Raw genomic sequence first — 21,335 nt, 5'->3', positions numbered from 1 at the left:
TATGATTAAATAAATAAATTACGACACATCATTACAAATTATTTTATTTCAATTTATAAAGTACCGTAAGTTACGAACATAAATCACAATCAGCTACCTCCTTAATTAGGCACTTAAACTAAAAAAATACTTCAATTAGGCACTTAAACTAAAAAATTACTTTACTTATTCACAAACTAAAAAAAACCTTCATTTAAGCACTTAAACTAAAAAAATGGGTACGTTTGTAGTATAATTAGCACTTATTCTTTATTTTGTAATCTAATTATTGTAGTTTTTTTCATTTTTCTTCAACTTCACAATACACTTCAAGAAATTAGTAATAGTAATCTCTTTGTTCTTCAATTGTTGTAACTTTTTTTTATAATTTTTATCAAATAAAATGTCACATTTTCTTCTCTTTACATTTTCAAATAGCACATCTTTAGCTTTTGATTCTTGATAGATGGCTTCCTTTCTTAAAAAGAGAATAAATTGAAATAAGCTTGGATTAGCCCGCATTCTTTTATTTAACCTACTATGCCACCCCTCCAACGCGTTGTTGGTGCGATGTCTCTCACCTGCACAGCTGATTTCTGCCAAAAGTGATTTTGACAACCATTGTTTATTAAAATACTTTTCAAACTTCTCTATTGGGGTGGTTTCACGTTGACTGCCCACTCCCGGAATGGATCTGTTATGCTTGGGCAAACTAGACATTATTTCAGCCCACCCTTGTAATATTAGATCGGCTGGTAAGAAAGGCAAATATGACGCTAATTCTGCTAACTTGCGGCCATCTTTAGTGTCTTCTAGTTTAAGTTCCTCAGATTTTCTCCATATAGCCTTGTTGTAGTGAAAAAAACATCCACTTACGTCGCATTCAGGGTAAACTTCTTTGAAGGCATTTATAGCAGCTCTTTCGTAATCAGTTTTATATTTTTTTACGCACATGCCTAACTCATTTCTCAGGTAATTGAAGAGTCGTAAGTAGGTGTTTGTGGTTTTATCAGGAAGCAATGCATATAGCATTGGTATGATATTAGTTTGCTCTTCTGTGCTATTTACATCCATATGTATAGTAAATAGCTGCTCAAACGGTTGAGGAGTTATTTTGAACGTGCCATCTCCAAAGAATATTGTGTCATCACTTTTATTTTTTAATACTTTTCTCGAGTATTTGGTGCCGAATAATAAAATTTTATCGTCATTTCCATCCTCCCAAATTAAAAAATTTTGTCTTAATATTATTGGTACTTCGACGTCTTGTAGTGTTTTGAAAGACGTCGATTTGACCTGCAAAAACTCCTTTCGTGCTCTATACAATGACCTTTTTTTATTTTCAAATAATGGAATCGTACAATCATCCGAATCTTCATCTGTGTCCATATCCCGACTATAAACATCTTCAAATATTTTTTGAACGGATTCATAGGACTCGCAAACCATTTTTCTGCATTTTTGATAAGCTAGGTGATTTTTATTTTTCGACGAGGATGGCTCACAAGTATGTGCACTTTTTCGCACAATCTTTGTTCGACTGGCGTTTAAGGTAATCGATGAACCACACGACAGACGGTTTATGCACTTCCATAGAGTGGACCCACTTGGATTATGCACGCCCAAAGTATATCTATGTACACCAAGTAACAGTGAATCCCTGCCTTTTTGAGTTTTACTGAATATCAGTTTTTCGCTTTCTTCTTGCATTGTAACTGAATAACTCCGAGAAACATTATAAAGTGACATTAAACATTGTTTTAGTATTTATCAGTCATAATGCAAGTTACTTTTTAATCTAAAGTGGCCAATATAAATTGACAGAGATAGGTTGAATGCTATGTAAAGAGGTAGGTACGTAACGTAATTTAGTCATAGTGAAGTCGTCGTAGTAATTCTGAATACCTGAATTCATAGCTGGGCGAGTAACTATAAATATCGCCGTGTCTCTTTTATTTTCACGGGAGTGCTTATCTTTTGTTCGTGTTTATAGCCGATAGCTCATAGCTAACAGGTACATACCTGGTGGGATTTTACGTCTACTGTACAAGTAATGTTTAAATATACAAGCAAAATTGTTTTAAGATATAAGAGGGAAACGAGCAGACAAATCGCCAGATGATAAGCGATTAAAATCACCAAAGAACACTCACAACCACTTCAGTGAAAGGACTGTCTTGTATATATCGTTTAGATATGATTGAGCTTCACTGGAGTTACATAGTTAAAAATAAATAAATGACTAAACATTAAATTTTAACCTTTATTATTTAATTCTAGTCTACAGCCTAAAATGACCTTATTCTATTAGGGCAGACGACACGGTAACATTTATCAACTGTAGAGTACTTTTATAAATTTGTATGATGTCTGCTGTGTGGATTTCATTAAAATCAGTAACTGATGCACTATAATTTAATACATGGTCCCAGTTTTCAGATTCTAAATGTTGACGGCACACCCTTGCATCTCGTGGCACATAAAAATTATGTTTTGATAAAAGCATGGCCTTTGAAAGATACGGGATATGGAGAAGATCCATCGCGGGGCATTCACTAAAAATGCATCGGCTGCTATCGGTTATTGCTCGTTTTAGTGTAGGACGAGACCTGGAATCATATGTGTTATTTAACTCGAAGTAGCTCATATTTTTCAATATTTTACCACAATTTTTAATTGCTAAATTCTTTATTGCTAAATCAATCACAAATTGACAGTTAGTATTTTTAATAACTGACGTTCACATTCTAGTGGCTTGTATTATTTTTACCTTATATTTAGCATGAAGTTTTTAAATCTAGCTGAGTGTCTATATAGATATAGCTATTATTAGTTTGATGTTGATGAGTACACACACAGGCATGTTTATTTTTAGAAACATGGTTTACTGTCATCCGCGTCTAAGGCAATTTCGTCGAATGAAATTCTGGTTATTCGCGTATAAGGCAATTTGCGTTTCTAGTACTATGCGTAATTTGAACATACCGGCCATTTGCGTAATAAAATTCGGGTAATCTACGTAACTGGTAATTTGTGTACGAAATTCTGGTCATCCGCGTATAAGGTAATTTGCGTTTCTGGCACTATGCGTCTGAACGCTTTTTTTAACCGCCGCAAAACGAAACTGAACAAAAATCTGAGAATTTTTCACTTATAAAAATTATTTCCCTCAAACGTAATGCATTGATCTAGAACTGTACAACTTTTGTAAAATTTGGAGTAAAACCAAACGTTTTAGTTAGAATAAAGCTTTATACCATGTACAAAAAGGAAACATTATTACCGTGATGCATTTACGCATGTGTTCGCGTTGGCTATTATACATTATGGCACTTGTTTAATTGGACCTGAACACATTTTAACTGCCGTCCATTTGAACCACTGCAAATTTTGAAATTTTTACTTTTTGCCATATACACAGCCGGTCCGTATGGACATTTTGACACTAAGGCATTACAACGTTCATACTTTTTACCACATAGACAGCCAGTTCGTATGGACATTTTGACCCCTGCACTTTCCAGCCATTGAACATTTTCTCATGCTGACTGCCCAGTCCCGGAATCAACTAAAGACATAAAAAAAAAATTAAGAACAAACTGGATTAACCTAGTTTTCGTCTATTTTTTTTTCATCAAATTCGCACCCAGACTCCGTAAATCTATTATGGGCGAGATAAAACGTTCGTCAGTTTCTTTTGCAATTTCTATTACTTTTCCAGCGAAATTCTTAAGGGCGTTTTCGACGACTTACTTTCGCTTTGTAAGATTTCTCAGAATACTACAGCAGAGGAGAATTTACAATAATAATTGTAACTGTAAATTGTTATATATTTATAATACTGTAAAATGCCTTAATGTAGGTACTTACCTAATAGACACTCATTTACGTGTTTGAACCCCATTTTACCAATTATATACGATTTTCTGATCATTCTCTAACTAGGTATTTAAAGAACTTACCCAAATATAGAAATCGTATATCGTTTTTTTTATTTCTCCACATTAACAATTTCTAATTATTAAATTATTCGGAAACTGCGGACATGTTGTTAATGCCTAGTTTATTTTTGTTGATCGGGCCCAAACTCATAAAGTTTCGTAATTAGTAACATAAATATACATTGCAAGTTAAATAAAAGCTTGTAAAAAAAAACCGGGCAAGTGCGAGTCGGACTCGCGCACGAAGGGTTCCGTACCATTATGAAAAAAAAAAACGGAAAAAATGCAAAAAAAAACGGTCACCCATCCAAGTACTGACCACGCCCGACGTTGCTTAACTTTGGTCAAAAATCACCTTTGTTGTATGGGAGCCCCATTTAAATCTTTATTTTATTCTGTTTTTAGTATTTGTTGTTATAGTGGCAACAGAAATACATTATCTGTGAAAATTTCAACTGTCTAGCTATCACGGTTCGTGAGATACAGCCTGGTGACAGACAGACGGACGGACGGACGGACGGACGGACGGACGGACGGACAGACGGACGGACGGACGGACGGACAGCGAAGTCTTAGTAATAGGGTCCCGTTTTACCTTTTGGGTACGGAACCCTAAAAAGGTTTTTATACTGTAATATAATTTTGCCAGGTTTAGTATAATCTTATTTCTCATATTCAAAGCGGCTGCAAAATAATTCACAACATAAATCAAGTTTAAGACCCCAGGCAGGCAGAATACATGGGAGTTACAAACGAGCCGGGATAAAAGTTACACAAATGGACATTACGCGATAAAGATTCCAATGTAAGAGCATCATTCCCTCGCTCATACAGTTTATCAAATTACGTATAAATATGATACATTTATGTCCTTAAACTACGTCCAAGACCACCGGTGGACGGGCAGCAGCGTCCCTCAAATTCGGTCTACTCGACTGCGATCGCCAACCCGCCTGCCAAGCGTGGCGATTATGGCATACACCCCCCAAAGGGGGAGGCCTATGTTCAGCAGTGGACGTCTTATGGTTGAGATGATGATGATGATGATGATGATACAGTTGAAATTTATATATATTAATGACTTTAGTCTGTGACTCTTTAATTATTAGCGCTTTAAATACACCAGAGGGACGTCAGAATAGTAGATATTCGGCGCGATTCGGGAAATGATTTAGAGAACCACTAGATATGAAATAGTAAAGATACGTGACGTTCCACGGCAAAAGGTGCCTTGTGACGGCTGGCGCTTACGCTATTATTAACGCCGCTCCAATATTCAGCCGGGGCAAGGGTACCTTTTGCCGTGGAACGTCACATATCTTCACTATTTCATATCTAGTGAATCTCTAAATCATTTCCCGAATCGCGCAGATTGTTATATTTGTTATCTAATTGGTATCATATTTAACTATCCTACAGCCAACCCTCCCTCATTAATCAATACGTGCGAAAGGGACAAACTGTGTCGAAAATCATGTCGGTATCATATTTCTAAATAATATGAGTACGCCTCCTCAAACTTTAATTGTGTGTGCGTAGCACAGCTATGTATACATGCATTATATTTTATTTTACCTAAACATGTTTTATAATAGTAGATTGTACAAAAAATAAAATTATATTCTTCACGGCAATTTACACCACGAAATTGTCGTAAAGCGAAATAACATAATACATAACCAATTCCCGCCAACTAACGTTTTAATTTTTTTTTAATTTTCAACATGTGATCAGTTTCAGATGCTTGGTTTTCTGCCAAGTCAAACATTTCGGAACATTTTTGAACGATAATCGACTCCTATTTTATGTGATTTACTAAATTTAATGACAGAAAATACGGATTTCTAATAAATTGTAGCAAAAATAAAATAATATAACAAGATTTGTCATCTACACAATTTTATTATTCAGTAAAATTGTGCAATATGTTTTAACTGTTGAGACCGATTACCTTAGCCTTAGAAGAAAATTTTACTTTTATGCTTTAGAGCATAAAATGCGATTTTATGTCGTCTACGCACGACATAAAGGTGCATTTTTTGAGCATGAGAAGTGAAAAAGAAAATATCAATACAAGCCAAACAAAACTGCCATAAACTTGCTACGGCGTAGCACTTCGTAGAGCTTCGTAGCAAACATTGGAGGAAAATAGACACGTCTTTGGAATCTTTCATTTATGGGGCATGGCACACTGCGTCCGATTCGGACGTCGCTCCGAAGTTTGAGCGAGACAACGCTATGCGCGTATTATAGCGACATCCCCCTCGCACGTCGGAGCAGTGTGCCATGCCCCTATATCCGCAGATGTTATAAAAGAACCCCGATTTAGTAAAGCCGGCGGCTGTAAGAAGGCAAAAACTTACCTAACGATCTTTCAGAAGTATTGGGTACAAAGAGGATCCCTTTGTAACTCACCGCTATTATTGCTGGCCAAAATACAAGGGTTAAAATGGATATCTAGCTAATTATCAATGGTACATCACATTTTATTATACTGGGCGGTGGCAAATAGGCGTCATTTTGATATAAAGCGGACACAATAATAGCTGAAGGACTCCAATGGCATCACAATTTATTAATTTTATACCCCAGTGTGACTTCGGTGACATGGTACAAGCTAGTTTTAAGGTCATAGTTATAACTCAATGTTTAAGTTCGTAAGAGAGTCAATAACGTTCCGGAAAATGGCTTCTTTTCTGTGGACACGCTGCACGCTGTTATCATTATATCGTTATTCTATCTTATTATCTTATTCCACACTATAAAACTCCTATACTTAATGCTTACTTTAATGGGCCCCAGCCGGGCTACAGTATCTCGCTCGCGAGATAGACTACCGATCCCTCTTTAATTAATACGCTTATAAAAAGACTGGTAGTCTATCTCGCGGGCGAGATACTGTCGCGCCCCTCTTGTGCTAGGCCTTCTGTTCAATTAATGTCAGAAAGTAGCAATATGGTAGCAATATGATAGCCAATATAATTATATGGCTACACCACTCCGTCCCCTGTTATCATTATATCGTATTATCTTATTCTACTTTATAAGGCTCACTCGGAAAATACAATTGGTATTTATCAAAGCTTATCGGCCCGATTCGAACTTTAATATACGTCAATCAATAGATCTAGAAACGATATAAATTAGATATGTCATTTAATGTGACGTTTCTTCAAACAAAAACGTCACTTTTGACACTGACACATCTAATCCATAGCGTTTCTAGATCTATTAATTGACGTATCGTAAACCAATCTGACACCTGGCCCCAATTTCACATCCGTGACAGGTGCGACAATTGTAAAATCACTGTTGTCATAAACTTAGCAAGAGAAATATCAGTTTTTTTCCGATATAATAAAGTTTTTTGTAATAATACAATGATGGTGGCAAACAGGAATACGGCCCGCCCGATGGTAAGCGGTAACCGTGGCCCATGGATGCCTGTGACGTCAGCAACAGTGATGTTTTACAATTGTCGCACCTGTCACCGTGGTGAAATTGGGGCCTGATGCGATCGATTGGCTGAGCATGATTATATTGCCTACAATATTAATACGCCATACGCTTAAATAAACGTATCGTAAGTTCGAATCAGGCAGTATTTATCGAACAATGCAAATGCGAAACTCGCTAAATAAAATAACGAACGAACTCGCTCAAGAATGCTTTTGATTGGAAGAAAAAAGAAAGAAACATAACTGAACGGTAAAGATGTAGTGCATAATTGTTTCCCATCGTATTTTCTCGGAAACGTTCGTATTTGTCATGATATACAGGCCTATTCGGATTTCGAGATAATCACAAGATCTTGAGACGTTTTAGAGATCAACTAGATCACCATCTATATTACCATGGTCGCAATAAAGTATTATGATTATGATTATGATCTACATTAGATATCGACTAGATGTGACTTGGATATCTAAGTAATAACTTGTCGAAATCGTTCAAGAGGACCTCCAGAATCGCGGAAACGTCAAATTTGACATAATATCTATCTTACAAATACCTTTAAATTATCCGTATCGTAACTTGTTGAAGTCTAGTAGAAATCTTATTCATTTTCCGAATCGAGCCGATAGTCTGTATCTGTATCTGTTGTATTTAGTTCAATGCTGGCAATACGTTTCAGTCGAATTTGGTTTTGAGACTGAGGAGTTAAGTACCTATTCATGAGGTGTACCTACTAGTGAGTATTATATTCTTTGGTACCTACTCTGATCGTTAAGAGAGGTTTTGAATTAGATCTGAACAATTTTTTTTATAAAGTAAATATTTTCAGATATAATCGCTCTGAAAAAAAAATATGTTTGCTCCAACTTTTCCCCCCTCTAACTTTTGAACCATGGGTCCAAAATATATGGAAAAAATCGTAAAAATTCTTCTCTTCTTAGTAAAAAGGCGTACAAAGCGCTGCAAAGGTATTCTTTTAAGCATAATGTACAATTGTACATGATACTTAACTAAAAGCCCCCGTTTAGCCTATTCTGACAGAATGGTAACTACGGAACCCTACACTGAGCATGGCCCGACGTGCTCTTGGCAGATTTTTGTATTATTATTGCCTTTAAATACATTTACAGTGTAGGTAAAGGCCAAGCAATATTTTATTTGCCGTGCAAACCGTGCATATGAACTTGTATGCAAGAGGGGTTAGATATCTCTGCACTTAATGTATCCTTTAACGACTCATTTATCATATTACAAGCTTAAAATTCCGAGCAAGTTCTAAGGGAGAAATCTAGTAAGATTTATTAACTGAGACTGGTCTGGAATGAGAAATCAGGTCCCAGCGACAAGAACAGATCGCTCAGTAGCGATAAGACCGCTTGTTGCTTAACTCTGTCAATAAGTATACTTTTGTGTATTAAATAAAAAAAGTATTTGCCTTGTTTTCTAGGGACTACTTAAATTCTCTTAAAAAAGTTATGTTTTAACTCGTATTACCTATACATTAGTGACAAATCATGATATACCTAAGCGGCTGAATTTGCCAGGGATCCATAAGGGATTGTGTCCGCTTACCATCATGTGGATCGTACGTTTGTTTCCCGCTGGAGTTATATAGAAATATAGTCTGAAAAACCGGGCAAGTGCGAGTCGGACTCGCGCACGAAGGGTTCCGTACCATAATGCAAAAAAAAACGAAAAAAAAGCAAAAAAAAAAACGGTCACCCATCCAAGTACTGACCACTCCCGACGTTGCTTAACTTTGGTAAAAAATCACGTTTGTTGTATGGGAGCCCCATTTAAATCTTTATTTTATTCTGTTTTTAGTATTTGTTGTTATAGCGGCAACAGAAATACATCATCTGTGAAAATTTCAACTGTCTAGCTATCACGGTTCGTGAGATACAGCCTGGTGACAGACGGACGGACGGACGGACGGACGGACGGACGGACAGCGAAGTCTTAGTAATAGGGTCCCGTTTTACCCTTTGGGTACGGAACCCTAAAAACACGGTATTTTGCTGATTAAATTAAATCACGGTATTTTGATTAAATTGTTCTATAATATTGATTTATTTTTATTTTATTTATAAAAAAGAATATTGAATCTTATTCCACCTAAGACAAAGAAGGCTCTAAATGTATTTTTAATTTACCTGACGAAAAATTTATAAATTTATGCATTTTCTAGATGTAGGTATTTTAATGTTATTTAGTTTTAGTTTTTAGTATAATTTAGTTTTATTTTATACGAATAAATTGATAAAACAATTGAAAAAATTTCAAGCAAATTGGTGAAACAGTTTTAGCTCATTTTTTTTATCCATACGTAACCGGAAATTCGGTTCAAGTTTATAAATACAAAGAGAACAGTTTAGACAATCTGAATTTTTCTGAGTCTGTATATTTTACATATTGAACCCTAAAAAACAGGTAGCAATTATTTCATTAAGCTCAGCACAGCGTCAGGCTGGAATTACCCGAGTAATAAACTTGATACTGGGGCGATGAGAAATTAAGGTTACCTAGGTAACCTGGGCTCTTCGGGCATTTTAATACTTCACGACGATGCCTCTTTATAAGCCGTATTGACATTATTTTTAACTGAGTAACTGTTACGTAAAGTCTTGCAAGTTTATTCGACTACTAACAGTGATCAAAACATGAAATGTCTTTAAAAGCTGTTCTGTTAAAGGCTTTCAAAGTTTTAGATTAAAGGACAGTGTATTGAAATAACCAACGAAGTGTTGTTATTGATAATAATAATAAAGTTTAAGTTTATCCGTAGACCGGTATACCTATTGTTCACTTTTTCTATAATAGTCCCAATGCGTGCTGGGACCGGTTCATATGTGTCTATGGTTGCGCCTGTGAACGGGTTCCAGCAGGCGTTCTACATGACATTAAAGTTCTGCAAAGGGCCTCTACGTGTTCGATCTATATCCGTACGTAAGCCTATCAAAAGACCGGGATTTATAGGTCCGTGAAATAAAAGGAGATATAAATAAAGTTTATGGAAGCCATTTATTAAATAAAAGAAGAAGTCACAAATTCAAATAGAGTAGGTACTACTCAGTTCAATTGATAAATGAACATGACCGTAATCAGTGAGTGTGTACAATAATCTCAGCATTGATCGCCTTTTGAAGCTCGCTTGATTAGACACTAATTACTCAGCTCTGTTATTGAGTTATCTATTGCCCCTATTGGTTTACGGATGAACGAATGTGTGGGTTCTAATTGCCTTGTTTGTTAGGAAAATAATAACATATTTAAATATTTAATTACACAAACGGGTCTACCGCGATATAATTTCATTGTTTTTACCTTTAATTCCGACGTTTCAGCTGAGTTGCACCAGCTAACATATTTAAATCCCTAAAACCAGTTGGTTCGATATAACATTCAGTTTGAAAGTCATATAATCGTTAAAAGATCTTCAAGTCCATATCGCTTTAAGGATGACTCACTGGGCCGTGTCCGGACAGGCAATCACGTGACGCTTTCCATGGAAAACGATGCGCCGGAAGCTCAGGACCGGACACGGCCTGCTCTAACGTGAGTCATCCTTTATTTGTCATGTCCAAGTTCAAAAAACATCATAACTTTTTTGTAAGAATAAGAGTTCAAAACTTATTGCCCAGCAGTGGGACACAACAGGCTAACAAATAAATAAATAAATAAAGAGTTCAAAAACCTTCGTCATAAACCCGTAAAAATAAGTCCGTAAAAATACGTCGAAGACAATTGCGACGCCGTTCGTTTTATGTGGCCCCTATAACACAAACCCTTGCGTTACTTGGTAGTAAAGTCTAACGTCAAATACGAGTATATTCAATACTAGCTGTGCCCGCGGCTCCGGCCGCGTGTAATTCGGTCTGTGTCAGTAAGCGGCTAATTTCTAATCCTTATTTCTCTCCCTCTCCCCTGGAGGCGGAACTTGAAGTAAAGTTGACATATGGATATGCTAGAGGACTGAAGTACAGATAAAATATTTTACCATTAGGTACCACTAAATAAAACTACACTCCAAAATCAATAGTTTTATTCGCTCTTATTCAAATTTTACACGTGATTTAAACTTAGAGAGTGGTCGTAAAAGGCGTTCCCCTCTGTCGAAAATAGGCGGCCAATGGTCAACCGACGTTTATCTGACATGGCTATGTTTACGTTACGTAGGTACACATTTGATGTGCCCCTCCCCCGCAAAAAACACCAGACTATTTTGTACTGAAAATTCTAGACATGGCGTCTCCGTTGGTTATATTCTCTAAGGATTTAAATGACAGAGTAGTAGGTGAATATCGGACGATACAGTAAGGTATATGCGACGCGAGCGAAGCGAGCGCGAAAATTTTTCGATATAAAAAAACGCAATTTGATAGACAGTTGTACATTTTTACTTTTAGTACGGAAATCAGCCACATCATTATATCACGAAAATTGAATGTCACCTTTATCATATGTTAGAAAGTTATTTAAAACGCGAGCGAAGTTAGCGCGAAAATATTTCGATATAAAAAACGCATTTTGATAGACAGTTGTACATTTTTACTTTTAGTATGGAAATCAGTAACATCATTTTATCACGAAAATTGACAGTGCCGCAGCAGTAACGTTGCAACAGAGTACCTAATGCTATTATTATTATTATTACTTTTATCTACCTATTTACCTAATGCTGCTGCAGTCGCCACCCGAATGTCACCTTTATCATATCTTAGAAAGTTATTGAAAACGCGAGCGAAGCGAGCGCGACAATTTTTCGATATAAAAAAACGCAATTCTATAGACAGTTGTACATTTTTACTTTTAGTGTGGAAATCAGTCACATCATTTTATCACGAAAATTAACAGTGCCGCAGCAGTAACGTTGCAACAGAGTACCTAATGCTGCTGCAGTCGCCACCCGAATGTCACCTTTATCATATCTTAGAAAGTTATTGAAAACGCGAGCGAAGCGAGCGCGACAATTATTCGATATAAAAAAACGCAATTCTATAGACAGTTGTACATTTTTACTTTTAGTGTGGAAATCAGTCACATCATTATATCACGAAAATTGAATGTCACCTTTATCATATGTTAGAAAGTTATTGAAAACGCGAGCGAAGCGAGCGCGAAAATTTTTCAGTGTAAAAAACGCATTTTGATAGACAGTTGTACATTTTTACTTTTAGTATGGAAATCAGTCACATCATTATATCACGAAAATTGAATGTCACCTTTATCATATGTTAGAAAGTTAATTAAAACGCGAGCGAAGCGAGCGCGAAAATGTTTCGATATAAAAAACGCATTTTGATAGACAGTTGTACATTTTTACTTTTAGTGTGGAAATCAGTCACATCATTTTATCACGAAAATTGACAGTGCGGCAGCAGTAACGTTGCAACAGAGTACCTAATGCTGCTGCAGTCGCCACCCGAATGTCACCTTTATCATATCTTAAAAAGTTATTGAAAACGCGAGCGAAGCGAGCGCGACAATTTTTCGATACTAAAACGCAATTTGATAGACAGTTGTACATTTTTACTTTTAGTGTGGAAATCAGTCACATAATTTTATCACGAAAATTAACAGTGCCGCAGCAGTAACGTTGCAACAGAGTACCTAATGCTGCTGCAGTCGCCACCCGAATGTCACCTTTATCATATCTAAGAAAGTTATTGAAAACGCGAGCGAAGCGAGCGCGACAATTTTTCGATATAAAAAAACGCAATTCTATAGACAGTTGTACATTTTTACTTTTAGTGTGGAAATCAGTCACATCATTATATCACGAAAATTGAATGTCACCTTTATCATATGTTAGAAAGTTATTGAAAACGCGAGCGAAGCGAGCGCGAAAATTTTTCGGTGTAAAAAACGCATTTTAATAGACAGTTGTACATTTTTACTTTTAGTATGGAAATCAGTCACATCATTATATCACGAAAATTGAATGTCACCTTTATCATATGTTAGAAAGTTATTTAAAATGCGATCGAAGCGAGCGCGAAAATTTTTCGATATAAAAAACGCATTTTGATAGACAGTTGTACATTTTTACTTTTAGTATGGAAATCAGTCACATCATTTTATCACGAAATTTAACAGTGCCGCAGCAGTAACGTTGCAACAGAGTACCTAATGCTGCTGCAGTCGCCACCCGAATGTCACCTTTATCATATCTTAAAAAGTTATTGAAAACGCGAGCGAAGCGAGCGCGACAATTTTTCGATATAAAAAAACGCAATTTGATACACAGTTGTACATTTTACTTTTAGTGTGGAAATCAGTCACAGCATTTTATCACGAAAATTGACAGTGCCGCAGCAGTAACGTTGCAACAGAGTACCTAATGCTGCTGCAGTCGCCACCCAAATGTCACCTTTATCATAAACATCTTAAGTACCCACCTTCGTGGCCATTATTAAGTGCTTAAGGAGGCGATACGTATGAATATGGCTTTGATATGGATGCGATATAATTACGATTAGGTATAATTCATGACGGCGTAAATAAATAATTTTATGTATACGCGTGTTGATATGTGTGTTTATTTTACCACTACTACGTAACTATGTAAACTCATTTTTAGTTTTCTTGGTTACTTAATGTTTACTCAGCTCCCCAAAAGATGGCACTGTGCAATGAGGGGCAATTAATTTACTGTCGTTTAATTTTGTTGTATTATTAAATCAACACAATTATTCAATTAAATTTGTTGATATCGTACGATTGAATGAAATTTTAGAAGAGGGGTCTTCTAAACTTAGAGTTAATTTGGCAAAATCCTTCCTCGGTGGCTTATTTATGTCACATCGTATTAAATTCAGCGCCATCTGTTAGTTTACCAAGGTACTTGTTAGCACATTTTTGAAAAAAGTTTGCCCCTCGTTCCTAAGTAGCGCCATACGATTCAGGGGCAAACTTAAGTCAATCGAGTGTTGTGGCTACCCCCCCTTTTAGGGGTTGAATTTTTATAGCCTATAACCTGGCCGGGAATTTTCTCGACAGATTAGTAAAGTTTTCATCAAAATCCGTTCAGCCGTTTTCACGTGATGCGCGTTCAAATAAACAGACAAACAGATAAACAGATAAACAGACAAACAGACAAAAATTCTAAAAACTGTTGGAACGTGTTCTGTTAGCAATTCTAAGTATCCCCAGCCAACTTTTTTTCAAATATCTTCCATGTACAGACTTTCGACCCTCTTCAGCTTTATTATATGTATAGATAGATAGATGAAACGGGCTTATGTGATCATCATATCAGCTGAAAAACGTCTAAGGCAGAAGGAATCTCACACATTGACATATATCTAGGGACGGGCCTTACTGGCACTAAGAATGGTGCTAGTTCAGCGGTGTTACTCACGAATTCGAGCCAATCGTGCAGTCTAACGCAACTAAATAGTTGCGACCAATCGCGCGCGTGATGCGAACGCAGCAACCAATCGCTTTGTGGCGTTAGACTGCACGTTTGGCTCGAATTCGTGTGCGTGAGACCGCTGTACTGGCCCCATTCTTATTGCCCGTAAGGCCCCGAAGGCTCCCACAATGATCTTTACAATTCGTTCTTACCCAGCCCGCATGCAATGATTTCCTGTGATCTTGACTAAGTATTGGAAACCACAATAAGTAGGCGCTTGCAGAGACACGTGCCTTCTCGCACTCGAGATATACGTGAACGAATTATCAAAAGGTAGTGTTTTCTATGAACTTGGACATACTCGCTGGTACCTCTTATGAAAATACTTCACCAAGTTTCTTACGCCGTCTATTTTTGTGACATTTTTTCTTTGCGAAAACAGGTGATAGTTTCATAAGTGAATATTTGAAGAAAGATATTTTTTGACATAATATTAAGTGAGTTTTAGAGGTTCCTGGTTAAGCTTCGCTAAGCAATGGGGATACATTCAAACTGTATCCTACAGGCCTAGTCTGGCATTTATCGCCTACACCAAGGGTTCGTTGGCGATAAAAGCCAAATAATAAATGCAAAGTGACGTATGTTTTTACCATCTCCTTAAAGACGTCCGTCACATTATGAAAAGTATTTCTGGTTGGTACAGTCACCTGCAATAATATGTTACACGACGAAGGCCGTAATAATATCCGACACAAGTAGAGCAATAATAAGAGCGTGTCACATATTTTTGCGGCTTTCAAAGAGTAACATATCATTGCAGGTGGCTGTACCTACTCAGCAGAAAAAGTATACATTTGTAAAACGCGGAAACATATAACGGATTGCTGGGACATCAAATTTATGTCATCCCATTTGTAACAGACCTATGTAAATGCGGTAAATTCAGATAAATTAGTAGGTAATATACAATGAGATCCTTGTAAAAACAGATATAGTTTATTTTTGAAAAATATGTACTCTAATTTGGGGTACATATTTTTCAATAAATATAGCTGTAAGTGTTATTCTTAGGAGAGTTATGGCTTTAGTTTAGCGGGAGCTTCTTTACAACAACAACAACTTTGCAGACAGCAAATTAGAATCCGGATCCGGGTCACTTGGTAACTTTTCACAACGACAATTATTAAAGTCGTCAGGAATATTTATGGCCTAAGAATTTAAATGAATGGATTGTACCGGTCTGCTAAATTTAATCTTAGGCTGTAGAATATACAGAGTGGCACTAAAATACGTTGACAAAATTTTTGAAAAAACTACAATTATTTATCAAAAAAAAAATTACACTATCTTTAAAACATCCTACAGCTTTAATACACAAACGTACAGGTTTATGAAAATTATCAACAATATGCATCAGTAGAAATTCTTTGACAACATACTTTTGGGCGACCCTGTATTACTGTTTGCTACTTTTGATTGATCTAATAAAAGCCTACATATTAATTTAGCTAATTGAACCAACAGGGAAACCAACAAATGATTACGACAAATCCCACAATATTTCAAACAATTCGTCAGAAACTGGGACGGGTGTAAATACCCGGATCAGTATCGGCACCGGTATCACACCATCCCAAAATATCTAGAAGCCCGATGTTTAATTAAGTTTTAAATTGGAATGTCAATAAATACCGCTGTAGGGTAAAAGTAATACCGTCGGTATATTTCTCTTTCCGTGGTTTAATTTATCCCGAGTCCTTTGAATTATTTAGATCTTGACATATTTCGTGCTTCCCGTTGATTTCTTGAGTAGGGGAAACTGTTGTACCTTGGACATGGTTTTACCTCGAACTAGATATGAGCGCCGCGCCGGCGCGCCGCCGCCGCCGACAAAATTTACGCGCCGCCGCCGCCGACGCTGCGCTATCGGCGTGGCATCGGCGTGACCTTGTTAGATACTACTACTTTCAGAATCATATAATATATATTTTATCTAGTTTAGATCTTTAACGGCGCCAGTCTGAATAGCTTATAGACATTCAAAAGGTATTTTAGGACCATATCATTCTAAAATATCGATGGTAAATTCAAACTTTTCTGTTTGGTAACCGCGCTACTAGTGTTAGAGCAACGAAATGACTAATTTTGCCAGCTGGCTAGCTCATCCGTCATTCACCGCGAATTCAATTATTGCAAGCATGGTTTAAATGTCTTAAAAAGGTGTAAAAGGGGGTTAATTTCAGATATTAAGCGTTTTCACGCCCAAAGGTCCGGCCGTTGGCTTTGCACGGAAGGCATCGGAAACGGAATCAGGTCTCATTTTAAGCTTGGCCATTGTTCAAATTTCAAGCTTTGCTCTCTCGCAGACCAATCTTTGGCCTCGCATCGCTCGCATAGAATCGCTGTTTGGAGCGTAACTTTTGGCCTCGCCTTTAAAATGCTTGGTTCTTCTCCAATCTTAGAGCTCCACTGCAGCACGGCCTTTGGCCTCCCACGAATGCAGGTACAGGAGAGCCCCAGAGGTCTTTAACACTGTGGCCACGGTCTTTATCGGCCTTCGGTCTTGCTTACACTGGACCAATTCCAAGCTCTGCCCTCTTGCAGCTTGGCCTTCGTCCTCGCACAGAAGCGCGCCGTAATCGGCACTCCGCGCATTCGGCCGTCAGCCAAGCTCACACTTGGCGTTCGATTCTAAGCTGTATGCTTACCTGCAGCTCAGCCTCTGGCCTCGGATGGAAAGGCGTCCGAATCTGGTCTTCGGTGTTAGGTGGAGCTCGGCCTTGGGCCTCACTTTTTGACATAAACCGGTTTGTTGGGTCGATATTGGTTAATAACGGAGCTTGATTTTCCTCACTTCGGCTCTTTGGACAGTCGACCAGATGTTTCCTGATACAGTCAATCCGCTACTTTTTACTTAGGGGTCATCCATTTATTACATCACACGTTTAGGGGGAGGGAGGGGGTCAACAAAATGTGACATGTGTGACAAGGGGGAGGAGGAGTCACAAACTTTGTGACGTCACTTTAACTTCATCAGTAATCGAAAATTTATTTAAATTATTTTATACGCTAATATACATTTAAATAACAAGTTTTTGAAACGAGAATCTTTTTTATTCGTTTAATTTTATTTCTTAATCAGTTTGGGTTATAAAATTACTAATATTTCTTTTGTCAAAAATATTTTGATAAAATATTAAATAAATATTTGCCGATTTCGTTGAAGAAATGTGACGTCACACTAGGGGGGAGGGGCTTGCCAAATTTGACCAAGTGTGACAAGGAGGGGGGAGGGGTAAAAAAACCTAGAAATTCGTGTGACGTAATTAATGGATGACCCCTTAGCACAATAGATAAGGGCCTCGCAAAGATCTTCCGGCCAGGGCCTCGCCAAGATTAAGACCGCCTCTGATGCCGCTCGATACCGTTTATACGATATAAAACTTTTTTCGTACCTTTATTCAATAAATTTTGCTTGCAATTCAAAAATGCACTTATTTTATAACTTTCTTACAGTAAAAATGTGTAAATTCGGTAAAATTTTGGTTTTAATTATTTTTTCATTAATCAAAGGTGTTTCAAGGCCACGCCGCCGATTCGCCGCCGCCACCGACCGATTTTGACCGGCGCGCCGCCGCCGGCTAAATGCCTATCGGCGCTCATATCTACCTCGAACAAATGGCAATATTTCCACATTGCCACGGTTATTGAAATATTTCATTTATATTATTTTAAACGTTATTATTAAGTATAAAAAACAAGCTATCAACCAAACTTAAGAGCGGCCGGTAACTGAAGAAAAAAATTAAAATATAAATTGTGTTATGAAAAGTAAGTATTTCGAACTTTACGTCAAAGATGATTATTTCATATTTTGCTAATAGATAATAAAACTTAATACAATAAGTTAAAGTTAAGTTAATTAGCTACTCGATGGTAGGATCATTTCAGCCTAATCTCAATTGAAAGTGCTATTACGAAGCTTACATGTCCAAAAAGTTGCTTTGTTGTACCTCGGACACCGAAAATATGTTGTACCTTGGTCCGTACTTGCTACTACTGTAAATATATTTTTTAAACTTAATGTTTCATATTTGCCGTATTTCTAGCAATCGATCTTAGAAATAATGCTTAAAATGTATTAGGCAAAAATAAAAAATGACCATTGCAAAGAATATTTTTCTAAGGAAATTGTACTAGAAAAATCTATTCAATGGCGTAAATATGCTAAAAATATCTGTGATCTCATATATAAATATTATTTCTATAATTATATTATAAATTTATTAAATAAAATTATCATGTCCGAGGTACAACGGGAAATGACCAAGGTACATCAGGAGTGTTGTTCCTTGGACACTTTTCATATCAAAATAAATAAACTAATCTTTAAATTTTATATCGTATTAGATAGTTTATAAATGTATCTTATAATATTCGGATAAACAATAATTCTGCAGCCTTTAATTTTTTTTCTAAAATTCACAAAAGAAAAAACTGTCCGAGGTAGAACAGCTTCCCCTACCTATTTTCAGAATTCAAGGTCTTGTGGCTTACGGTTTAAGAAAACTTTTCACTTTTTTTCTACTAGGACGGGCCTTACGGGCACTAAGAATGGTGTTAGTTCACCGGTGTCACTCACGAATTCGAGCCAATCGTGCAGTCTAACGCAACTAGTTGCGACCAATCGCGCGCGTGATGCGAACTCATCAACCAATTGCGTTGTGGCGTTAGACTGCACGATTGGCTCGAATTGGTGTGCGTGACACCACTGTACCGGCCCCATTCTTATTGCCCGTAAGGCCCGTCCTTAGATATATGTCAATGTTTTAGTTTAGTTAGATGTGTTTTCATTTATTTTTATTCAATTTTAATTGAATTATTGCCAACCCTATGTAGACCGTAACACAAGCAATAACACATACCCATATAACGTATCTATGAATATTAAAACTAGTTATCTGAGGCTTTACAAAAACCCAGCGCTCGCAGACAAATCGGTTCCAATTTGAATACAAAATCCCTGTTTACATATCACGTACAAACCGAATTAAACACACGTACACACATTAAAAAAAAGCACATTACCAAATCCACGTTCTCCTTTGCCACTACACTAGCACTTACTTAGAACTTCGGAGACGGAGACAGTATTGGTAAAATTTTGAATGTAACTTTATGTTCGAATAGGATACGTACGCGCGCGGTGGAAGGGCTAGGGTTGTCACCCTGGCGCCCCGTGCGGTCGGGAGGCGAGCGGAGACGCGAGTGCCGGCCGCCGCGCCGCGGCAGCCCTTATACGCCGCCTCAACCCCTACGCGATGCCAGTGGGCGGATCTGATATAGAGTTGTTGAAACGATTTTTAGTGGACAACATGTACTTAGGGCATACTGAAAATTCCTGGACTGGCCACTTAGAAAAATAAGTCTTCTCATATATCAGAATCCAGAAATTTTCAGTATGGCCCACGTATAACCTAAAATGGGTAAAAGAAGAAAATAATTTGCTTGTAATACTATTCGCTTTATATTTAATATTGTGTTATGTAACCCCGAAGCAATGGAACAAACTGTATAAAAAATTGTTTCAACGAAGTTCCTTATCGCATGGTACGGACTTAGCGGAGGGGGGTTGAGCGGTTTTTTTATATATATTGACCTCCGAAGAATTAAAGCGAAGGCCTCCGTTTCACCTTAGACAAACATGCTTTCGTATATCCGGATGTTCTCCTCTAAAGCTCGCATTTCTCAAATGATTGTCATAAAATTTTGTGAGCAGGTTCAATAATTAAAATGGATTTCTTCGTCGGTTCAGTTTTTGGAAATTTTTCAAGTTTATGATTCACGAGGTCTACAACTTAAGTACAGTATGTTCGTGGGTTATAATAATAATAAAGCACATATTTCAAGCAGGGCCCATACAATTTTGTTAGTAAATCTTAAAAACGAATTATTAATTATGTAACTATAGCATTACAACTAATAAAAAATAATAATAATAAGCGCAACATATCGTCAGCAGTGTTTGACAACATGCATGGACGTCCACCGGGCTAACATATGGTTGTCCCAGCGTAGGCAGAGGGTAGGTTATAACAGCCCTCTGTTTATATCTCTCGCATCTCTGTCACACCGCGTGTTATCAACAAAATGTTATTAGCCACCATCTGCGGGCCCGGCGCTACAGCTACGTGGGAAAATTCTGAACGGACACGAAAAACTATTGCAACTTCGCGAATTGCATTCCCCAGTTAAAAGGGTTGGGAGTTGTTTCATTCCTTTGCTGTGGAAAATTCCGTTTCGCTTGAAAAATAAACTAGTTACAACTGGGTTGTGGTATTGAGAAGCAGTCTAGGTACTTATAATGTTGTACTAGAGACCCGCCCCGGCTTCGCACGGGTTAACAAATTATACACCTAAACCTTCCTCAAGAATTACTCTATTGATAGGTGAAGACCGCATGAAAATCCGTTCAGTAGTTTTTTAGTTTATCGCGAACAAACATACAAACACATAAACAGATACGCGGTGGGGGACTTTGTTTTATAAGGTGTAGTGATCATCACAGGCCTTTGCGTCTATTGCAGACGATTAATGGGTTTGGC

General features: G+C 37.2%; 1 long non-coding RNA gene across 1 annotated transcript; it reads right to left on the bottom strand.

Moving 5' to 3' along the window:
• Positions 1 to 28: 28 nt before the first annotated feature.
• Positions 29 to 3,554, bottom strand: LOC134794806 (uncharacterized). Its single transcript, XR_010144725.1, has 2 exons — positions 3,263 to 3,554; positions 29 to 2,588 (listed from the first exon to the last, which is right to left on the bottom strand). It is a non-coding gene; the product is annotated as an uncharacterized LOC134794806 (long non-coding RNA).
• Between the last annotated feature and the right edge of the window lie 17,781 nt (positions 3,555 to 21,335).

This window comes from Cydia splendana, chromosome 11 (genome assembly GCF_910591565.1).
Source record: "Cydia splendana chromosome 11, ilCydSple1.2, whole genome shotgun sequence".
NCBI lineage: Eukaryota > Metazoa > Arthropoda > Insecta > Lepidoptera > Tortricidae > Cydia > Cydia splendana.
Note: the sequence above shows the minus strand (reverse complement) of the source record. Positions and strands in the feature narration are given on the sequence as shown.